The sequence below is a fragment of the Pelobates fuscus genome, chromosome 8 (genome assembly GCF_036172605.1).
Source record: "Pelobates fuscus isolate aPelFus1 chromosome 8, aPelFus1.pri, whole genome shotgun sequence".
In the NCBI taxonomy this organism is placed as follows: Eukaryota; Metazoa; Chordata; class Amphibia; order Anura; family Pelobatidae; genus Pelobates; species Pelobates fuscus.
Genome location: NC_086324.1, coordinates 107547835 through 107572360, shown reverse-complemented (window position 1 = coordinate 107572360; position 24526 = coordinate 107547835). Strand labels below are relative to the sequence as shown.

The window sequence follows — 24526 nt, the reverse complement described above, 5'->3', positions numbered from 1 at the left end:
TGGTTATTGACTTTGGCTTTGTTTTGACTTCCCTGACTTTTGGTATCCTTGACTATTGGCTTTCCCTTATTGCTGTGTCCCATTCTGTGTCCCTGACCTTGGCTAGTATATTGACCTTTTTTAGGTACATTAAGTCTGGCCATTCCAAGGTCCGGTTAGACGTTACCCTTAGTCCTAGGTGTGACAAAATTCTGCGTGCTGGATCAACTGTAATCCTGACACTCCATCTCCTAATGGATTTTACTTTTTCCATCCATTCTTTTACAGAGGGTATTACAGTTGAACTCGAGTGTTAGGGAATCAGTGCCTTGGCTGCCTTTATTAGATGGGGTATCAGATATCTTGCAAGTGGTTGTGGTTGGGGAGCAAGGTACTGAAGTATCAGTGAAAGAGATGAGTTAAAATGAAATAGAAGCCCAATATGGTTTGTTTTTATGGCAAAAACACCAAATGTGAGCTGTAGTGCCTATGTGTTCCCCGCACCTCCAACATTGTTTGGATGTGTTAGGGAATACGCAATGCAGGGCCTGAGGGGATATACGCCATGTGACGAGACCAATCTCGCCACTGTGCATTGTAGGAGCCTGGTTGCCTGCCTGCTGCCTTTTGACTATGGACCGGCATTTAAATACTTTATTTTCCTATGCAGAAAGGTCTATTCATGTATTTCTGCTCGGACAAACAGCCATCTATTGGTCTCCCAGGAGTCACGGTTAGCTTGCAGGCGCCGCCAATTGACCGCCCAGAAGCCGTGGTTAATTGACTATACCGGGTGGCCGAGGTTTTGCATACTGAACACTGGATGGCAGAAGTCTGCAGTTCACACGCGGCCGGTTCATTCACGGATTTACTGAATGAACTCATTTAACCCAGATAGCTATGCCGTGGAGCCTATCCGTGCAATAAAAGACTTTGGCTCCATGGTAATTGAACTGTATGTGTGGTGTATTTTTTTGTATTTTACTGTCTTTTTATTGCCATGTGCTTAATTGAGTTTTGCCTCTGTCCTTGGAGATAATTTGATTACTTCCCAATTATCTCCAGGATAGAGAGGAGGGATTGTTATGTCATTGTGGGAGTGTTTATCTGTGTTGTATGTTTTGATTGGATGTTCCACAAAACCCTGTGGGTGGGACTTTGTCTGTAAAATGTAACTTAGAATATACTAATTGCATGGCAGAGTCTACTGAAGAAGCATGGATGAGCATGAATATTCTCAGGAAAGTTCAGGAATCCTTTTGTTGATTCTTTCTCTATTATGGCACAGAATACAGAAAATGGGTTTGAATCACAATGGGTTGGAGATCACAATAGATAGTGCCTCAAATTTAGTGTAGATCGTCGGGTTGGCTATCTATGTGATATAGGGTTTTAAAATGTGGCACATAGGGAAATATGGGTATAGCATAATAGTAGCGATATTTCTCTGGGTTGTGCTAGTCTTTCTAGGGGGATAATGTGTGCATTCTGTATCACATCTTGGAATTTGAGGTAGGAGTTCTCACTTGGTGTGAGAGGCATAATGTTGAGGTAGGAAGAGACCATTATGAGATACCTGCAACAGGGGTGTCTATTAACATAGTCGGATTCATGTCTATCCAATGTTTTATCCAGATTGCAACTGTTGGGGCAATAGAAGGGTGTGCTGGAGGACAAATAGCCTCAAGGGTTGTGGTTTGTCATAAAAGTGGTGACAATACTTTGGTATTTAACTACCGATATCAATGCTCCCTGTAATCTTGGAAAAATGCATCCACACACAACTTTGTGAATATTATGAACTATCAAATTATCTGACCCCTGATCAATCAGGCTTTTGTCCAAATCACTCAACTTCGACCCAAGTTTGCAATGACATCCAAACTGGCCTGGAACAAGGAGACTTAACTGGAGCTATTTTCCTTGATTTTGCCAAGGTCTTTGACACAGTAGGCCATGGCATTCTTTTGCACAAACTTAAAAAATCAGGCATTGGTTATAATCCGCTAACCTGGTTTCAATCGTATGTTTTAGACCGATTGCAATATGTTGCCATTTCTGATAGCTCTTCCCTCCCTCTTCCAGTCACGTGTGGTGTTCCCCAAGGCTCCATACTTGGCCCCCTGCTATTCACATTATTTATAAAGGATCTGCAAATCATCAACTGTACACATGTATGCAGACGACACTGTAATTTACGCCAGTAAACCAAAGCTACTGCAGTTTGAGGCTGTGCTCCAAAACCAATTCACAGAGGTAGAAAAGTGGATAGCGGATAACAAACTCTTCCTAAACACTGAGAAAATCATTATAATGATCTTTGGAACTGTACCTAAATTGCGTAAACTGCAAAATCAACAATTGTGTATCAGAACAAATTCAAATAGCACACTGACAGCAGTCTGTTCTTTTAAATATCTAGGTATGTTGCTAGACTCAATCTTACCTTTGGCCTTCACATTGAAAAAAATTTCTTCAACACTTTACCCAAAACTAGGTGCCCTGTGCAGAAACAAATCCTAACTAAGCCATACAGTAAGGAAACAGATTGTGCAGCAAATGCTAATGCTAATGCCGGTCATTGATTATGGGGATGTAGGGTATGCACCCGCACCGCAAACCCACCTTAATAAACTTAATACGTTCTGTAATTCATTCTGCTGCTTTGTACTAGAATGTAATTACTTTACCCACCAAAAGTGACTAAAAAGTGTATTTATTCGCTTGGAGATAATTGAGTTGATACAGCAATTAACTAAATTATCTCCCAAGCAGAGGGAAGGAATTTACAGTAATGAATGGGAGTTTTTAACTGTGTGACTATAAGCTATTGGTTGTTGTGTTTGTATTTTCGGTGCCCAACAAGGTCCATGTGGGTGGTAACCTTGTGGGAAAAGTTGTTTAAAATAATCAGTTCTACTTCACCCTCAACCTAGAGTCTTCAGTGGCGTTGCTGGGGGGGCAGAGGGGGCCAAATGCCAGCAACCTGCTGGCCATGTGTTTGAATTATATTCCCTCGGGCTGTAACAGTCTGTCACAGCCCAAGGGAATGCAGGGCAGAGCAGCTCAGCTGGAGGCTGGGGGCTGTCTGTGGCCGGAGAGAGCACTGACAGGCTCCCCGGCACAGGCCCCGCCCCCAAACGAAGCCCCGCCTCCTGCACATAAGCTCCGCCCCCGCCGTTAAGCAGCAGCCCATGCTGCTGCTGGAAAGCATGGAAGATGGCTGCCTGACCTCCAGCAACAGGCTCCAGGGACAGGTAGGCTTAATGTGCTTGTGTGTGTGTCTGTCTGTCTGTCTGCTAGTGAGGAAGCGTGTGTGTGTTTATGGAATCAGTAGTCTGTCTGTGTATGAACTCAGCAGTGTGTCTGTGTGTGGACTCAGAAGTCTGTGTGTGTGTCTGTGTCTGTGTGTGTATGGACTCAGTAGTCTGTGTGTGTGTGTGTGTGTGTGTGTGTATGGACTCAGCAGTCTGTGTCTGTATGTGTATGGACTCAGCAGTCTGTGTCTGTGTGTGTATGGACTCAGCAGTCTGTGTCTGTGTGTGTATGGACTCAGCAGTCTGTGTCTGTGTGTGTGCGTATGGACTCAGCAGTCTGTGTGTGTGTGTGTGTGTGTGTATGGACTCAGCAGTCTGTGTCTGTATGTGTATGGACTCAGCAGTCTGTGTCTGTGTGTGTATGGACTCAGCAGTCTGTGTCTGTGTGTGTGCGTATGGACTCAGCAGTCTGTGTGTGTGTGTGTGTGTATGGACTCAGCAGTCTGTGTGTGTGTGTGTATGGACTCAGCAGTCTGTGTGTGTGTGTGTGTATGGACTCAGCAGTCTGTGTGTGTGTGTGTGTATGGACTCAGCAGTCTGTGTCTGTGTGTGTGTGTATGGACTCAGCAGTCTGTGTGTGTGTGTATGGACTCAGCAGTCTATATGTGTGTGTGTGTGTGTGTGTGTGTATGGACTCAGCAGCAGGACCGCCATCAGGGCATAACGGTTGTCATGGGCCCGGCGGTCCTGGGGGGCCTGAACTACTCTTGTAGTCCGAGCCCCACATTCCTTATGTGCACTTATATATAATTTTTGCTATATATATGTGCACAGAGGGCCCCCTGCTACCTGTACATTGAAGAGGGGGCCCAGCAGCACACTCTGTCCTCCTTTCCAGCTGCTCTCTGTCTAACTTCCCTGCGGCCCTGCGGCCGCCCATGGCAACGCTCCGCACAGCACGCAGACCTGTCTCACGAGAGTTAGTCAGAGAGGAGCTGGAAAGGAAGACAGTGTGTGCTTCTGGGCCCCCTCTTCAATGTAACGCGGCTGGCTCGCTTCACCATGCCACCGGACCACCAGGGAATGCGATCTCCCCCCTCCCTGGCACGGTAAGAACTGTGAAATGTGAAATATACATAAATAAATTAAAAAAAAAATACTCCCCTCCCCCTATTTTACACACACACTGCATCCTTACAAGCACACACTCTGCACTACACACACTACATTCACTAAACACACTCTGCACTACACACACACTACATTCACTAAACACACTGCACTACACACACACTATATTCACTAAACACACTGTGCACTACACACACACTATATTTACTAAACACACTCTGCACTACACACACACTATATTCACTAAACACACTCTGCACTACACACACACTATATTCACTAAACACACTCTGCACTACACATACACTACATTCACTAAACACACTCTGCACTCACTACAAACACTACATTCACTAAACACACTCTGCACTACACACACACTACATTCACTAACACACACTTTGCTCTACACACACACACACACACTACATTCACTATACACACTTTGCACTACACATACACAAACTCACACACTGCATTCACTAAACACACTCTGCACTACACATACTCACACTACATTCACTATACACTCTCTGCACTGCACACACACACTACATTCACTAAACACACTTTGCACTACACACACACACACACACTACATTCACTATACACACGTTGCACTCACTACACACTACATTTACTAAACACACTCTGCACTACACACACACACACACACACACTACATTCACTAAACACACTTTGCAACACACACTGCATTCACTTTACACACGTTGCACTCACTACAAACACACTACACTTACTAAACACACTTTGCACTCACTTCAAACACACAACATTCACTACAAACACACTACATGCTCTATACACACTACATTTACTATGCACACTACATCCACTACAAAAACACACACTCTGCATTCACTATACACACCTACATTCACTACACACACACTCTGCATCTAATGCATGCATACAAACATTACATCCATTGCATCCACTATACACAATGCATCCATGACACACATACTGCATCCACTATACACACTGCATCCATAACACACATACTGCATCCACTACACACATTCTACATCCACTCTACACACTGCATCCATGACACACATTCTACATCCACTATACACGCACACACACTTCATCCTTGTGGCCAGATCTTGAGCTGTGTCAGGGGCCCTAAAATTTCTGATGGCAGCCCTGCTCAGCAGTCTCTGTGTGTGTATGGACTCAGCAGTCTGTGTGTGTGTATGGACTTAGCAGTCTGTGTATGTGTGTGTGTGTGTATGGACTCAGCAGTCTGTGTGTATGTGTGTGTGTATGGACTCAGCAGTATGTGTGTGTGTGTGTGTGTGTATAGACTCAGCAGTATGTGTATGTGTATGGAATCAGCAGTCTGTGTGTGTGTCTGTGTGTATGGACTCAACAGTCTGTATGTGTGTATGGACTCAGCAGTCTGTGTGTGTGTGTGTGTGTGTGTTTATGGATTCAGCAGTCTGTGTGTGTGTGTGTGTGTGTGTGTGTATGGACTCAGGACTCTGTGTGTGTGTGGGTGTATGGACTCAGCAGTATGTGGGTGTGTGTGTATGGACTCAGCAGTCTGTGTGTGTGTGTATGTCTTTGTGTCTGTGTGCGTGTATGGACTCAGCAGTATGTGTGTGTATGGACTCAGCAGTATGTGTGTGTATGGACTCAGCAGTCTGTGTGTGTGTGTGTCTGTGTGTATGGACTCAGCAGTCCGTGTGTGTGTGTGTGTGTGTGTGTATGGATTCAGCAGTCTGTGTTTGTGTTTGTGTGTGTGTGTGTATGGACTCAGCACTCTGTGTGTGTATGAACTCAGCCCACTGTGTGTGTGTATGGACTCAGCAGTATGTGTGTTTGTGTGTGTATGGACTCGGCGGTCTGTGTGTATTTGTGTGTGTATGGACTCAGCAGTCTGTGTGTGTGTGTCTGTGTATGGATTCAGCAGTCTGTATGGACTCATCAGTCTGTGTGCGTGTCTGTGTGTATGGACTCAGCAGTCTGTATGTGTGTATGGACTCAGCAGTCTGTGTGTGTATGGACTCAGCAGTCTGTGTGTGTGTATGGACTCAGCAGTCTGTGTGTGTATGGACTCAGCAGTCTGTGTGTGTCTGTGTCTAGGACTCAGCAGTCTGTGTGTGTATGGACTCAGCACTCTGTGTGTGTGTTTGTGTATACGGACTCAGCAGTCTGTGTGTCTGTCTGTGTGTATATGGACTCAGCAGTCTGTGTGTGTATGGACTCAGCAGTCTGTATGTCTGTGTGTGTGTATGGACTCAGCTGTGTGTGTGTTGGACTCAGCAGTCTGTGTGTAAGTGTATAAATCAGCCTGTGTGCATTCAGCAACGTCTGTGTGCATTCAGAAATCTGTGTGTGTGTATTCAGAAGTCTCTCTGTGTTCGTATCTGTGTACTGTGTGTATGTACTCAGCAGTCTATCAATAATTAAAATTTGTATTCCTGTGAGTTGTTGTGTAGGAAGGGCCCCAGTGCACTGCTTTGCCCGGGGGGCCTTAACACTGTTTAGATGGTACTGCTTGTGTGTGTCAGTGAGCTTCTATTTATTGAGCATGTGTGTGTCCCTGAACTTCTTTGTAGTGAGCCTTGTGTTTATACAAGTGAGTTTGTCTTTAGTAAGCCTGTGTGCAAGTCAGAGAGTTTTTGTCTGTCAGTGAGCCTATTTGCGCATGTCAGTGAGCTTGTGTGCTCACTGTAATATTGTAATATATATATATATACAATATTGTCCAATGCTTGCACTCCAGTAAATTTTTGGTTATGGCCTGGTGCTTGTCAGCAAAATTAATAAAAATCAAAGTAGGAAAAAGCACTCCAAGGACTTCTTTCAATGTTGAAAAAATAAATAACTTAACTTTATTCGGCAACTGCCATGAGGAATCAACGTTTCAGTCCTGTGTCATCCTGACGAAAGTCCTGACACAGGACTGAAACGTTGATTCCTCATGGCAGTTGCCGAATAAAGTTAAGTTATTTATTTTTTCAACATTGAAAGAAGTCCTTGGAGTGCTTTTTCCTACTTTGATTTATATATATATATATATAGTTTGGCTCTGCCAGCGAGTGCGCTTTACCGCTGAATCATCTGTGTGAGCTGCCGCACACTTTAGCCCTGCTACACGCATCTGGGAGCTGCTGTTGACAGGTACTTGTAGTCTAGAGATTGGGACATGGGGTATATGCTCAGCTATCTGTATAATACTATAGTGCTGTTCTCTGTATAATACAGGTCTGTGTCTGTATAATATCCTGGGATAATCAGTATTCCCTGTATAATGCTGCTCTCTGTCTTGGGATATTATACACAAACAGATCTGTATTTACAGCGAGCAGCACTATACAGGGAGCACTGACTGTCCCAGGATATGATACACACAGCCATGTATTATACAGAGAGCAACACTATACAGGGAGCACTGACTGTCCCAGGATATTATACACACAGCCATGTATTATACAGAGAGCAACACTATACAGGGAGCACTGACTGTCCCAGGATATTATACACACAGCCATGTATTATACAGAGAGCAGCACTGTACAGGGAGCGCTGAATGTCCCAATGTCTCAAATGTGGGCACTATGGCACTATATCAAGGGAAATGTTTTTTTTTTTAATAATCCTCGGTGGAAAATAATGAATCCTCCACCAGGGATTAATAAAAAAAAAAAAAACACAACATTGTGTCGGGGGGCGGGGCTTAACATGCGGCAGGGGCGGGGTCAAACTGCGGCGAGGGCGGGGTTAAATGTGCCCCCCTACTTTTGTCCCTGGCCCACCATGTGCCCCCCTAAAAATGAATCCTAGAGACGCCACTGAGAGTCTTGTCTCCTTTTTGGGGGAAACTGCTATACAGCTATCACACCAGCTCTTGTAAGAGCTTCACTACTTGGATGACTACTGGAAGGCTGTGAATACCCCTCATACTCGAGAGAAGGACACCCTCTAGTGGTGGGAACCCCTCTACTCATCGGAGTAACTGCTACATTTGGTGGCAGCGGTGGGATGGTCCTGTCTTCCCAAAGGAGGTACTGCACTAATGGAGAGTCAGTATGAGAAACTGAAACGACTGACGCTGAAAGACTTGCTAGAGAGCCGTGGATGTTCGGCTAGTAGCCGACCACGACGGGAGCTGATAGCCAAACTGGTCGAATTGGACCGAACCAACACGATGGCCGAACCAAATCTACCGAACGGAGAGGAGGACAAGATCCAGAGAGTAGTGCTCCAGTCCCTCCAGCCCCTGCTCGTTATTCCGGACCCTCTAGGTTCCAGCAGAACCAATCCAGGACCAGGTGCCATGGATGCCAACAACTGGGGCATATCCCTAACAACTGTCCCCTGGAACCACCCAGATCCAACTGGGGACGATCACCAACCCGGCAACAACCTACACTAGCTGTTCACTGTTTGGAGGCCAAGGAATACCTAGGGGTCTTATACCTAGGGCTGACCCCATCTAAGTGGCCGCTCAGGACAACAGGCAACACCACCGCCAAGAGGTCCTAGTCAACGGGCAACCGGCCCAGGACCTTCGAGACACTGGGGTCACGTTAACCCTTCTACAGCGACACTTGGTCTGCAACAATGACCGCACTGGAAAGACTGTCACCGTCCGAGTAGCCAAAGGAGCTATCTATCGGCTTCCCACTGCCCGGGTTCATCTAAACTGGGCAGCCGGATCTGGTACTGTGCATGTGGGAATCATGGACAATCTTCCAGCTGAAGTTCTGCTGGGCAACAACCTTGGGCCCCTCACATCAGCCTATGCTCCTACCGCAGCCGCCCATCCCGTCACCACCCGTGCCCAAGCTCGCACCACTGAGTACAACCCACTGGTCAGGGAGATCCAGGTAAGACATACGGACCCCTTGACAAAAACCCTAGCCACGACGACCCTAGCCTGGGATACCCCAAAAGAGTTTGGTAGAGACCCCTCCTTCAAAAGTATCGTCTTAGGGCAGAAACAGGTTTGCCGGGGTCAGAGGGGGAAAAGTATGTATGGGAACAGGACAAGTTATACCGGGTGTCTGAAACCTGTCACCGTGGAGTTGCCCCTTCGCAGAAGCGCCAGTTGGTAGTCCCAAGGAAATACCGACGGGAGCTTCTCCGAATTGGGCATGACATTCCATTAGCAGGACACTTGGGAATGACTCCCACATCCCATCGATTAACCCAGCACTTCTTTTGACTGGGGGTCTCCACGGATATGCAACACTATTGCCGGACCTGTGATGTTTGCCAGAGGGTAGGGAAGAGGGGAGATCACCCCAAAGAGAAGCTGCTATCCATATCAAAGAGGAGCCATTCAGCTGGATAGCAGTTGACCTGGTGGGGCCCCTCAAAAGGCCTATGTAATGGACCGCCTGGCTCCCTGACTGGGTACCTCCATTACTACCGCTTCCCGAGGGCTCCAAGCGCTCCACCAGACACCACAACCACCGCAGACCCCACGAACCCCCGAAGCTTGGTTGGGGTCTTGCCGTCTACTACCCACCCTGGACCTACAAGCCTCCAGGTTCCAGAGGGTGAACCTCTCCTCCAAGAGAGTGAAGCAGGAACAAGCTCTTAAAAGAGCTTAGTAGTGATTATCCAAAGGAGTATGCAGGGCACAGCAATCCCTTGTAGTGATATAGCAATTCCCCCAATAAGAGACAAGACTCTAGATTGAGGGTTTAAGCAGGAACTCAATGCACTGAGGCTTTATTGCTCTTATATACACATTTCTCCACAAGGTTAACACCCACGAAGTACAGTACAGTCAGACACTCCCATTCATTACAGCAAAATCCTCCCCTCTGCCTGTGATATAATTACTAAACACAATGGGCTAACGTAATTATCACAGGCAGGAAAATATACAGTTTTATACAATATTCATAACTTCCAAACTATACATACAATTCACATAAAAACATAGGTCAAAATCATACAAATTGGTTCAGTGGTTCAAAAGTTAGGTGGAAGTCCTATTTGACCGACTGCAAGCATAGCTTTCCTGCCCAAAACAGTTCCACAGATTTAGGCTGTGCAGCCGGTCTAACTTCTCCTCTATCCTGGAGATAATTGGCTTAAGTGGGTGTGGTAACTTAATTATCTCCATGTACAGGGAATATCTCCATTTACAACAACAGTAAAATACATAAAAATACATCATTCCTATTATACTGAACAGAACCCCCACATTCAACCTATCCCCAGATATCTTGGATCTGAGCGCTCAATATATCCGAACAGCGCTCAGATACCACGAACAGAATAAAATCGTCATGGGGTGAAAGTTTAGCAAGGGCTGATGAGAGATTGAGGAGGGACAAAGCAGCCAGTTTAAACTGGTCTTGCAGTGTCCCTAGGACAACGTCCTGCTGGAGAAACAATAGACAGGAAAAAGGGGGAGGGGAAGAGGCACATTTTCGCGTGGAATTTAAGGGGCAGAAAGAGTCTTTTAAAATCCAATCTGCTAAAATAGAGTTTTTAATAGGCAATATATCCCAGGGGCCATAGTCACAAGGCAGGAGGCTGGCAATTAGTCCTCTCTAGGCACAGGTGGCGAAGGGCACTTCGTCACAGCCTAGTCCATCCGGTAAACGATTTATACTTACCGTGGTAGAAGCTGTCGCTCTACCCAATATTCAGGCAGACACCGTTGCCAATGCCTTAGTCTGGATATTCACTCGAGTGGGCTTCCCTAAAGAGATCCTCTCAGATCAAGGGACCCAGTTCACCGCTGACCTTACACACCAATTGTCAAAGGTCTGCCAGATTAAATCCCTACTTAGCTCCCCATACCACCCCCAGACAAATTGTGAAATTTCCCTTTTTTATCTAATCCTTCAAAACTTTAAATAGTTTAAGATAATTTAAATTTACCGAATTTACCGTTTCTATGTCGAAGTTGATTATAGTTCTAGATAGTTATAGATAATTTATTGTTTGTGAATTCCAATTGCATTTATATTTTAATTTAAGTAATTTTACCTGATCTTGGTTTAAGTTTCAGTAGATTATTTGAGTTTTTTGTAGATTAATTTTATAGTTAGAAAAGTGACTAAAGTTGTCTATACATTCCATTGCTGAAGGGATAGAGGTCTCCGGGTGAGTGAGAATTAATATTATATCATCTGCAAATAATGTTATTTTTGCTCACTCTCTCCTGTTAGTATTCCTGAGATATTTTTAGATTTCCTGATATATGCAGTGAGAGGTTCGATAGAAAGAACGTACATCAGGGGCGCCAAAGGGCATTCTTGACGCGCACCATTCCTAATGTCTAACCAATGTGAATTCAATCCATTGCCATGTACCTTTGCCTTAGGATAAGTATATGGTGACATGGCTAGGTCTTTAAAAGTACCTACAATTCCAAATGCTATCAATGTTTCATCTAAAAATGGCAAACTCACTCTGTCGAACGCCTTTTCGGCGTCGACAGCAATAAAAACAGTTGGTAGGTTTCCCTTATTGATCTTCAAGTTTAAGTTTGCCATTTTCGGAAGATTGTCTTCTCACAATCTTCCCCTTACAAGCCCCGATTGATTGTCACTTAATAAATCAGGAATAACTTTACTTAGTCTATTAGCTAAGATTTTAGATGATATTTTTATATTTAAGTTTATAAGGGAGTTGGTAACAAAGTTTGTATCTTTCGTTGGTTTAGGAATAGGAGATATTGTAGCACTTAATAGCTCTAGAGAGATGCTTTTTGTAAGATTTAATTTGATAAACCATTTATAAAGCATAGGAATATTATAGGTTTAAATGTATTTTAAAAAAGGGCAGTATAGCCATCTGGGCCAGGCACTTTACCATTAACCAGATTTTTTATTACTATCCAATACTCCCAAGTATGAGACCAAGCTCCGTATTGAGGGTTAAGCAGAGATCTGATTTATTGAGAGCTACCTGCACGGTATTTATGTAGGTCTCCCACTTGGTGGACACTCCCCTAGGGGAACAGATGGAAGACTGGGACAATAGGGATATAGTAGTCAATCACAGTGGCACAAGCATAAACACTCCCCTTTAGCTGAGAACAACCCATCTCTCTATCCTGGAGACAATTGGGAAGTAATCCAATTATCTCCACGGATAGAGGCCAAACTCAATTTTGTACATAATAATAAAAGTACATAAAAATCTCCAAATTACACGAATAGAATAACCACATTTAACGGATCCCCAGATAGCTTAGATCTGAGCGTACATTATTACTGAATGGCACTCAGATCCTATACACACAGTTCAATCGCCATGGATCCAAAGTATTTCACATTGTCTTTCGGTATACAAGCGGGCTCCATAGGATGGCTATCTGGGGTAAGTAATTTCGTGCAGAAAAGTACCGAACGGACCGGCATTCATATGCTGGAAGGCAGAGAAGGGAGGTCAGCGGTTTCAGCGGTGTTCGGGAGAAATAGTGTCCGTTTTAAGTTCCAGGAAATTTGTGCATCCAAGATGGCCACCGCCTCGTGGTCGGCATACGAACGACGACCACCCAGCATACCATTGATAATTAGGAGGTGTCTGCGGTTAACCACAACGTTCTAATGAGGCCAGGAGGTTAACCAGCAGCACACTTCCAGGCTGGGTGGCCGGCCGTTCGGCAGTTTGTTTGTGAGTTTAAGAAATAAACGAATGAGGGGTACGGACAAGCAATTAACTGAAAAACAGACAAAAAACAGACAAAGGCAGGTTATAGGCACAGTTCCAAGACAGAGGGATCTGTCACAGTTATTTATTTCTATTAGTTTATCTGGCTTAATTAAAGGAAAAGTAACTTTATTAAAAAAAAATAGTAAATTTGTTTTCAGGTAAATTATATAAGGATGCGTAGTAATTTGCAAAAGCATTCCCTATTTGTTGGGGAGAAAGGAGGATTTTACATCCTTCTATAATTTTTTTATTGATTGTTTATTCTTCTCTGGTTTAAGTTTTTTGATAGTAACTTCCCTACTTTATTGCTACTACAATACCATATTTGTTTACAAGACATAACCATTTTTTACCCTATCTGTAAGCAATCGATTTATCTGTAATTGAATTGTTTTAATTTGATTAGCTAAAATGTTTTAATTTGTTAAATTTTAGCCAGGTTTATGTATAAATCTGATACTTCGGCGTCCTTCTTTTTTTTGCTCTAGCATCTAATTGGATTAAGTTGCCTCTCATTACTAATTTAAACGTTGACCATAGTGTTTCATTACCTTTATCATTAAATTCTATGAATTCTTTAGCTAATAAATCTAAACGATCTCTATTCTCTTTATTGAGTAAAGTTGTTTAATCTATTTTCCACTGATAACTGGTTTTAGAGGCCAGGTCTTTTTTTTAATTTAGACATCAATTGGAGTCCAAGTGATAGGACCTATATATAAGTTTGTGAAGTTACTTAGATTTACCGAATCAGTCAAGAAAAAATCTATTCAAGAGTAACTATTATGAGTTTTATAATAGAAAGTATAATCTTTTTCGCTAGGGTGCTGGATCCTCCATATGTCAAAAAGATTGTATTGCTTAAGAATATCTTGCAACCATCCAGTCCTTATTTTATAGACTTTCATCCTTTTACATACTGTAGCTGATTTTCTGTCCCATTTTTCGTTTAAAACAGTGTCCCAGTCTCCCCATATCAGGAGTATACTTTTTTTTTTACTTTATCAGTCTTACTACATATCTTTTTATAATTTTTTTTTCATTTGGAGCATATACATTTGCCAAGGTATATATTTTATTGTTTAATTTGCATATTACTATCACATATCTACTATTAGGATCTCTCTCTATAAATAGTAATTCAAACTTGATTTTTATTGAACAATTGATAGCTATCCCTCTTTTTTTCCCCTTAAGCTGGAAACACAAAACAGTTGGATATTTGGAGAATTTCCATTGATCTTGGGTGTTGTCTTTCCAATGGGATTCTTGTATAAAATATACATCTATATTCTAATCTATTAATTTCTTGTATAATATACCTCTCAACCCCTGGGCATTTATGGATGATATTTTAATTGACATTGATTGAATGTGACTTCCTATACGAAACTCCCTCTGGATCGAACAAACTACGAACGCTCTCGTCCCTTCTCAGCCTCCCGAGCGCATCAAGCAACCTTGTAGTCTAAACCCATACATATTTACACAAAAAACACATAACATATATACATTTAAAAAAAATACGATACTCCGCCTTCGATAGTAACCTATCTGGCGAGATTCATACATACTCCTTGTGACGAAACCAATCTCGCCACATTGTATTGGAGGAGCCTGGTTGCCCGCCTGCTGCCTCTGGACTATGGACCGGCAGCTAAAGGGTTAATTTTACTGTGCAGAAGGATTTATTTCTCCCTTTCTGCACAGCAGTTCGGTAGATTTCATCTACCGAACAAACAGCCGTTCACCAACCTCCCCAGAGCCGTGGGAAGCCGGCCGGCGTTGTTAATTGGCCACCCAGAAGCTGGAGTGTGCTGCCAATTTACCTCCCTGAAGCTGCGGTTAATTTCCTGTTAACTGTGTGGCCGCTGTTACACTTAGCAGCCGCTAGGTGGCGCTGTTCTGGAGCTCCCCGGGCAGCCAGCACTTTTCTGCCCGGCTTTCATGCACCAAAATCGGACACTTTTCAGTGCAGGCACCGCTGAACCTCCAGCCCCTGGTTCTAATTCGTATGGATTTGGTGAATGCAGGGAAATTCGGTATTTTATGTTTTATGTGAACTGTAGTAACCCAGATAGCCTGTTCGTGGAATTAAAGACTTTGGCTCCATGGCAATTTAAAATGTATTTGTGTGGTCTGGGTGCCATTCACCTAATAATGTGCACCCAGACCTGAGCTATCTGGGGATATGTAACATGTCTGTGTTTTGTGTATAAAATGTGTCTGTATGTATTTTAAAGTGATAGTCTGTTTCTGTGTCACCATGTGCATAATGGAGTCTGGCCTTTGTCCTAGGAGATAATTGAATTACTTCATTAATTATCTCCAGGACAGAGAGGAGGAAACCAAGATGCATGGTGGGAAGGTATTGTGGCTGTATGTACTAATCTGATACATGTCTGTCTGCTGTTTCAGTCTTCCATCTGGTCCCCTAGGGGAGTGTCCACCAGGTGGGAGACCTGCATAAATACAGGGGCAGGTAGCCCTCATTAAACAGACCACTGCTTGACCCTCAACATGGAGCCTTGTCTCGTTCTTGGGGGGATTCACTGTATGCTGATAGGGACTGACTGCCAGGAGTGTAAGCCGCTTGGGAGCTTTTCCTGTTCGTCTGCTAGCAGCAATTCGTGAGGTTCCAGTTCGGGAGTTTGGAGTGCTACCTTATTCCCTTGTATGCAGTTCGGGAGTTTGGTGCATTCACCTATATCCAATTCGTGAGTTTTGGTGCTTTTAGCGTAGCTGTGCCTTTTTGTGAAAAGGGGATTATCGCCTAAACTGATTTTTCCCCTTTTATGCTGAAACGGTCCGTTACACTCCTAATCGGGGGTACACAAGCGCTGGTGGCGATAATGCCTATAATTTTATGGCAAGACAGGAGGCTTCATATTTGCTTATCTTTCTTTACTGAAACTCCCAGCAGCAAAGAAACAGTTAACAGCAGTGTAAAAAAGTTTAACCAATCAGAGTGCATCACAGCAATATAAACTGTCATCAGGCTCCTCCCAATTCCTCTTTCTTTGCTGCTTAGCCTCCCAGGTGAGTCTATTCTAATTATACTCCTATTTATGCTCAATTTTTATATACATTTATATGAGTATATTGCTTTAATATTATATGTATTTATTCATTTACCTATTCTAGTATTTTCTCAGCCTTTCTGTGCTTTTACACTCTGCTTAGGTGACATGGGCTGACTCCCCAGTCAACCTATAAACACTATTGCCTCTCTTATTTTTTTTCTACCATACTTGTATTCTTATACCGTCTGTTTAACTGACACACTTTCCCCGCAGCGCCCGGCATTTTGCCGGCCCGCTCCGCTCAGTTTTTTCCCTCACACACTTCGTGTGTTACCTTGCGTCTCCATAGAGACGTTTCCCGCCCTTTTCCTTCCGCGGCCATTTCTATTTACCTTTTCCCGGGCTTCCTCTCAGCGCCATCTTGCGGAAATTTTATGCGCGGCGGTTCACTCGCAATTCAGCTCCCACTGCAGAACAACGACCCAGCTGTTCGGTAAGTACTTTTTATCCCTTAAAGACCTTTTTATTTTAAATCATTAAGGTTACATACTCAAAATTTCCCTTTTTCTTGACAGGTTTTTTGTCAACTTAAAAAAATCCTTGCTTGATACTGAGGGTGACCCCCTCAAGCCTTTATTCTGAGGGTGACCCCCTCTAGCCTTCCTTCAAGGGTGACCCCCCTTTTTTCTGCCTCTATACAGGGTAATCCCTATTTGATGACACAGGCACATACCTGTTATTTGATTTGGACATTTCATTGTCCTTCCTCTCTGGGTGAACCCCATTGATGTATTGTGGATGAACCCCACTGTTACATAAATTACTTTTCTGTATAAGTCCACCGCCTCATTGTATTAGTTTGTCTGCATACCAATATTAAAAATAATTAAAATAATAAAAATTAAAAAAAAAAAAAAAAAAAAATTCAACTATATATATATATTGTATATTATATTATTCTCTTTGTGGTGACCCCACTGTTATTGACATTATGTCTGATGTACCAGAACCAGCAGTTTCTGCCGAACTTAAGGCTTGGCTATTCAATGCCATCACTGAATCCATTCCTAAAGCTTTAGCGGCTTTCAGCGAGCAGACAATACCAGCCCCTACGGCGGCCATTACCCAACTCTCAGATTCCGAAGATTCTCACACTTCGGAACATGAAGGAGCCCCTCGCAAACGCCCTTGGAAGGGCGATAGCGCCACCGCCGGTAAAGGCAAAGCGCCCGCTAAACACCCTAAAGTGCCCTATTCAAAACCCAAACATGATAAATTTGACGCATTTGAGGGTTCTACCTCTGATTTTAACCTCCAAGTATTAGACGAATACTACGCAGAACACTCTGATACTGAGGCTCCGCCTCATAAGACATTCCGAGACCTTTATCCATCCGATTCTGCAACTAATGAACCCCTCATACCTCTAGAGGAACTCCAATCGGAGTCTGACCCCATAGATACCTTATTTGACACCTCTGGACGCCCTCTATTTGACCCCAGGTGCATTAAGCACCCTAGATCGGCCGAATGGACACCCCCAGACCACATTGCCAAATACTGTAGAATGTGGCTCCGTCGGCCTTTAGAAAAAGAGGTGAGAGCCAAATTAAGGGCTGAATGCCCACGCCCCACCATCCCAGACAAGGTGGCCAATACACCAGAATTCGACCCCTTCCTTGTGACCTTTCTAACCAAGTCAGGGAAAGACCCCCGTAAAGGTCTAGAACAGGGTCTTAAAACTGCTCAAGACAAGTTGATGGATGTGGCGGGCCCGCTCACACAAATTTTCATTATTGCAGACGAGGCTTTATCAGGTGGCACATTTGACGCACATATGGTGCGAGAGTGGGCACAAAGGGCCTTATGCCTTTTAGGCAATGCCAATGTGGCAATATCAACAGAGCGGCGGAAAGCCGTCCTTTATAAAATTGATGCTAAACTTGCCGAACTAGGCACCAAAGAACTTGGCCCAGAAGCTCAAGGCATGTTATTTGGAGACAAGTTCATAAAAGAACTAAGTAAACACGTCTCTGTTTTTACAACACTGACAAAGGCACAATCCTCTATTCGCAAGGTATTTCGCTCTCAGCGTTTTTCTGGAAGAGCTGGTCGCTATAGAGGCCGAGCGACTGGCAGAGCCGCCTTCACAGGCTACAGGCCTCGACCTTCAGACACCTGGAATTCGGGCAATACCCGATTCCAACACAGACAATTTTTTCCCTCTCGCGGAGCAATCCGAGGACGTGGATCCGCTTCCCTACGCGGTCGCTCTGCTACAGGTAATGGACCTTCCTTATTCTCTTATTCCTATTGCAGGCCGGTTAACCCTTTTTTCCCAACAGTGGTCTCAACTAACTCAGGATCCTTGGATCCTTCAAACGGTGTCCGGGTTCCACCTGGATTTTTCAGTCGAACCAATTCAAAATTCCCTTCCTACCCCAATAAAAATGTCTTTGCTAGACGAGTCGACTCTACGGAGCGAACTCAACGATCTATGCACCAAAGGTGCGATCGAACGAGTTGTGGGCCCACAGGTCTTCGTAAGCAACATGTTTCTGGTAAAGAAAAAATCAGGGGGTCTACGACCAGTCATCAACCTGAAAGATCTGAACAATTTCATCGTATACCGTCACTTCAAAATGGAAGGGATCCATTTATTGAGAGACCTACTCTCCGAGGGAGATTGGTTCTCTCGCTTCGACCTAAAGGATGCATACCTCACGGTGCCAGTAACACCAGCACACCGCTGCCTCCTTCAGTTTCGTTGGGAACAGACACTATGGCAGTTCACCTGCCTACCCTTCGGCCTATCTTCCGCACCCTGGTGCTTTACCAAGCTAATGAAACCAGTGATGGCCTTACTGCGGTCCCAAGGAATCCGCTCCATAATCTATCTGGACGATATCCTTCTCATGGCACAGGACCAGGAAACCCTCCTCCATCATACAAACATGACCTCCGCCCTATTGCAGAATCTTGGCTTCGTGATCAATCACCAGAAATCATCTCTAACACCGTCCCAGACGATACAATTCCTGGGATTCCAGATAGACTCCGTTCAAGCAGTCCTTCAACTTCCGGCACCCAGAATAAAATCCATAAAAAGAGACATTCGGAAGTTACTGATATCACCACACCTTCGCCTACGGGATCTAGCCCGCACCATCGGCTTGCTCTCCGCCTCAATACAGGCTATATTCCCTGCCCCACTGCATTACCGGGCACTGCAACGATTAAAGACCCAATACCTACACCAGTCGACATCTTACGACCAACAGATCACACTCACGGACGAGGCCCGGCTCGAGCTCCATTGGTGGCTACAACATATGGATGCCTGGAATGGAAGAGCCATTTTCGGATCCCAACCAGACTTCATCCTGGAATCAGATGCAAGTTTGCTCGGATGGGGCGCAACCTGCTCGGAAACCTCTACAGGAGGACTCTGGTCCCACTCAGAACGCGCACTTCACATCAACTGCCTCGAACTGATTGCAGGCTCATTTGCAATCCGCAGCTTCGCCAAAGATGCCTACAACTGTTCAGTCGTGCTGAAAATGGACAACGTGTCCGCAGTCCGCTACGTGAATCATCTAGGAGGTTCCAAATCAAAGATGCTCTCAGACCTGACCAAAGAATTATATCAGTTCTGCCTAGACAGGAATATCTCCCTGCGAGCGGAATATCTGCCGGGAACAGACAACCTCGTCGCAGACTGGTTCTCCCGCCACTGGAGGGACTCCAGCGATTGGCAACTGAATCCACAAATATTTCATCATCTCCAGATTTGCCGGGGACCATTCAACCTGGACCTCTTTGCATCTCGCCTCAACAGGCAGACGGACGCTTTTTACAGCTGGTTACCGGACCCAGCGTGCCTTGCAGTCGATGCCTTCCTACAGAAGTGGCCGATGTCAGGGGCATATGCGTTCCCTCCATTCTCCATGATTCCACGCACGCTACAACTTCTCAGAACTCAAGGTGTCAAGATAACTCTAGTGACCCCGCTATGGCGGGCCCAACCATGGTACCCTTACCTACTGGAAATGTCAGTGGACTTTCCCCTGCTACTACCCTGCACCCACGACCTCCTCAGAGACTCGATAGGCAACTTTCACCCATTGGCGATCCAGGACCATCTCCAACTAGTGGCTTGGACCATTTCAGGGGATCGTGGAATGTCTCAGGCCTTTCGACAACTGCTCAGGGACTCCTTTGGGACTCATGGGCCCCAGGAACCAGACGCTCTTACATCTCTGCATGGCGCCTATGGAGTTGCTGGTGCTTGGAAAGGAACCTTGATCCCTTTTCAACACCTATAATTAATATTATTAACTTCCTGTCGTCTTTATTCGACCAGGGTAAATCCTACCGGACCATTAACGTGTTTCGGTCTGCTATTTCTGCAGCGCACGTTCCTATAGAAGGCTCTTCGGTGGGCAAACACCCGTCTGTCTGCAGACTTTTGCGGGGCATCCGCATCGCTAGACCCCCGAATCCCAAATATAATCAATTCTGGGACGTTGCCGTCATGCTCACGTTCCTGGAAGCTTGGCCGGACAACGAAGCGCTTTCCCTACGCCAATTATCAGCCAAATTAGCTCTCCTCCTCTGCTTGGTCTCCTTCCGAAGAGTTTCCGACATCAGGGCTTTCGACTTTCACGCCCTCGATTTCACACCAGAGGGGATACACTTTCACATCACTAGACGCACTAAGACCAACTCATCTACCGTGAGCTACCCTTACTTCTCGGAGAGACCACTCCTATGCGTAGCCCGGTGCATAAGACACTATATCGCTCGCACTACCCTTCTCAGAGCACCTACCGGGCCCCTCCTGGTATCCTATGTACGGCCTCACAAACCAGTTTCGTGCCCTACCATTGCACGCTGGATTAAATGGCTCCTAGCCCTGGCTGGCATTGATGCATCTTTCGGGGCTCACTCGGTTAGAGGCGCAGCCGCCTCTTCAGCACTCTTAGCTGGAGGTTCCTTAGCGGAAATTCTATCCTCCGCTGATTGGTCTAGAGAATCCACCTTCCGTACCTTTTATTTTAGACACTCTCCTCACGTTTCTCTGTCCTTGCTATCTGTGCGTTAAAATAGCAAATATGAAGCCTCCTGTCTTGCCATAAAATTCGGGATTATTCTAGCTCCTAGTGACCGAATAATCTAAATTTTATTAAAGACAGGAGGCGAATATTTTCCCACCCTAGTTTTCTCTTCCCACCCTTCTAGGTAAGTATCCTCTACTACCTCCAATTTCTAACTATGACTTACATCCTCTCTTTCGCTAACCTAGACTCATTAGGTCGTTATTATTATAACCCGTTTTTATATTATATCTAGTTCATTAAATTCTAGATGGTCATTTACTGTTATACCACTCTGTTATTACCATAGTTAGAGCTTGCACTAAATTGGAAGTCAGTTCACTGCATTTATTTGGTTTTCTTTTGCCAAAGAGACCATACTTTCACGATATTTCTCCTTCCTCCTAGTGTGAAGATCGCTTGCCTTCTGCCTTGACTCTACCTGCGGGTTGATCACTACCTTCATCCTTAAAGATACCTTCACCGTTACCTGTTCATCGTTTTAATGACTACTTTTACATGGTTGACTCTACAGCTGATCGGCTACATCAAGAAAGAGGAATTGGGAGGAGCCTGATGACAGTTTATATTGCTGTGATGCACTCTGATTGGTTAAACTTTTTTACACTGCTGTTAACTGTTTCTTTGCTGCTGGGATTTTCAGTAAAGAAAGATAAGCAAATATTCGCCTCCTGTCTTTAATAAAATTTAGATTATTCGGTCACTAGGAGCTAGAATAATCCCGAATTCTATCTTCATCAATAAATTTTAGCAAGTTTAACTTAACCTTGCTATGCTTCTAGTTTATTGTTCACCAAATGTCAATAGTTCATATTTTCGTTGAGAATTATGGTAAACAAATACTATTAACACTAGGGTTCGATATTTATATTAGTTGTTCTAATATAACTATTATTAGCATTGGTGGTGCCATTTTTAATCTTAATTTACTCTTATAGGTTCTGATAGTGTTTTAATTGCCTAGATGGGGTAGGTATAACTTTGATAAGGAAAACAAAAACAAACAAAAAATTCAATACATTTCTAAATGTGAACTTTGATAAAATTGTTCTAGCTTCTTAATTCTTATTATCCCAAATTGTGTATGTGACAAAACTCCCTGAGCCCTGGCTGGGTACCTCCGCCGACGGATGCTCCTAGTGCTTCTCAAGGACCATCAGCACTGCACCGGACACCATAGCCACCGCAGACACCATGAGCCGCCGTAGCTTGGTTGGGATCTCGCTGTCTCCATCCCATCCTGGTCCAGATCCAGAACCGTGTGGGAAGGACCTCTCCTCCAGGAGGGTATAGCTGTGGAAAGGACCTCTCCTCCAGGAGAGTATAGCTGTATAGCGGAAGGGAGAGCTCTTACAAGAGCTAGCAGTGATAGTTATAGCTGTTCCCTACAATCAGTGATAGTTATAGCTGTTCCCTACAACACGAGGCGAGGGTTGCGAGATGAGGTAAGAAGGTCTGGTTTATTGAGCACAAAGGCATTTGTTTAATAGACATTTTCAGGCCAGAGGCACACCCCCACACCCACAGGGACAAAAGGGACACAAACCAATAGGAACAATAATTATTACTATAACACTCCCACATACAGTCAGCAAGCCCTCCCCTCTGCCTGTGATATAATTAACAACGACTAACTCAATTAACTCTAAGCAGAAAAAACATAAATTTTTATAAACCACAAAAAGTACGTACCCCAAAACACAAAGTCACACCCCCTGATAGCCCTGATCTGGGTGAACAATATATCCAAAAATAACCCAGATCAGTTCACGGGTTCAGGAATTTCCTGGAAGTCTTAATTTTGCCCCACGGTGCACATGGTCCCATGCCCAAAACAGTTTCAAACACTTAACGACAAAACACTGCTGGACAATTTAAGATAGCCGCTGCCACATGTTTGAATCTGTTACAGTTAAAAGTCCAAGGGGCAGAAACAGTACTTTTGAACATGGATTATCACAGGGCCCATAGTCCCAGGGTAGGAGGCTGGCAATCAGGCCCCTCCAAAAGCCATTGTATACTTTGCTCCCATCTATAAGTAATATTTTTTGATCTTAGTTTCTTAGTGATCTCCTTTAAACTTGCCCGTTTTTGTCTTGTGGCTAGACAAAGGTCAGGGAATACCATAACATCTTCATATTTTTAATTTTTTTAAATCTGATTTTGCTTGCATTTGTTTTTTTTTAAAAGGACTTTGACATATCCATTGGTAAATCTGACCATTACGTCTCTCGGTTTAGAGTCTTGGTCTTTATATTCTATGACAACTTTCCAATGGGTTGTTTTATAATTTCGGAGATTCCTTTGAATCTAAGGTTGTTGCAATGAGAACGATCCTCCACCTCAACAACTCTAGTTTTCTTTTAATTTGTTGTCTAGGGAATTATTTTGTGTCTGAAACAGGGACATCTCCACTCTAACATTAACAATTTCTCTTTCTTGAGTCTCGATTTTTGTGTTCAACACAGAGATGTCCTTGATCAAATCTGACATATTCTGTTTAAGATCAGTTTTAATTTTTACGTACAATTCATCCATTATTGCTGTTAGGCTTTGTTTGGTGATTACGTCACTATCTGAGACCATTGGATTATTGTCATAGCCTAACAAGTTAGAACCCTTTCTAGAAATAGGTGAGAGCGATCTCCTTTGTGACACTAATTTATTAATATATGACTTGGGTGAATAATAAACATTGATCGGTTTATTTTTCTCTGGTTTATCTGTTGGTGGTGCCATTTATTTTCATAGTGCTTATCTTTAATCTGCACCTATTGTCTCCTTTCGCTCTCTTCCTCTTCTTTCCCCTAAACTCTTTTTAGTTTCGCTTTTCTTATCTACTTTTGGTCTTCAAATTTACTAAACAGCTAAATGAAGTTGTGGATTATCTCAGCCAAAATTATGAAGACCATGGAGAGTGGAAGCTGAATTTGGATCTCTATCAAAGAATTTGTGATCTATGGGGCATGCAGGATATAGATCTATAGATTGTTTTACTCCAGAAGCTATGACCGAGAGTGAAAGTGATTCCTCACTTTTTTTTTTTATTTGAAGTTTATTAGATTTCATACACATAGTATACAACTGTACCAAGTTGTAAGGAAATAAACAGATCAAGAATATTTCAAGGCTGGGGAGCTATGCAACATTCTTAACTCAAATTAAAGTATTATAAGGAAAAGCTAGTAGGTATGCAGAGATCTGGAAGGCAAGTTGCAGTAAAAGATATAGCATATCACTCACTTCAGACAGTGGGCTGACTAATTCTCTTGCATGTGGAAAGAGACGGAGACAGACTTTTGACATTCTAGTTCAACAAAATTAGGATGTGATCTATGACAATAAATAAAAATATGAT

The 24526-nt window shown here is 43.8% G+C and overlaps 1 protein-coding gene across 1 annotated transcript in view; it reads left to right on the top strand.

Annotated features, from left to right (window-relative positions):
* Nucleotides 1-24526, top strand: part of CARD11 (caspase recruitment domain family member 11) — a 1037045-nt gene that overhangs the window by 340965 nt on the left and 671554 nt on the right. The gene's annotated exons all lie outside the window — the stretch shown is intronic.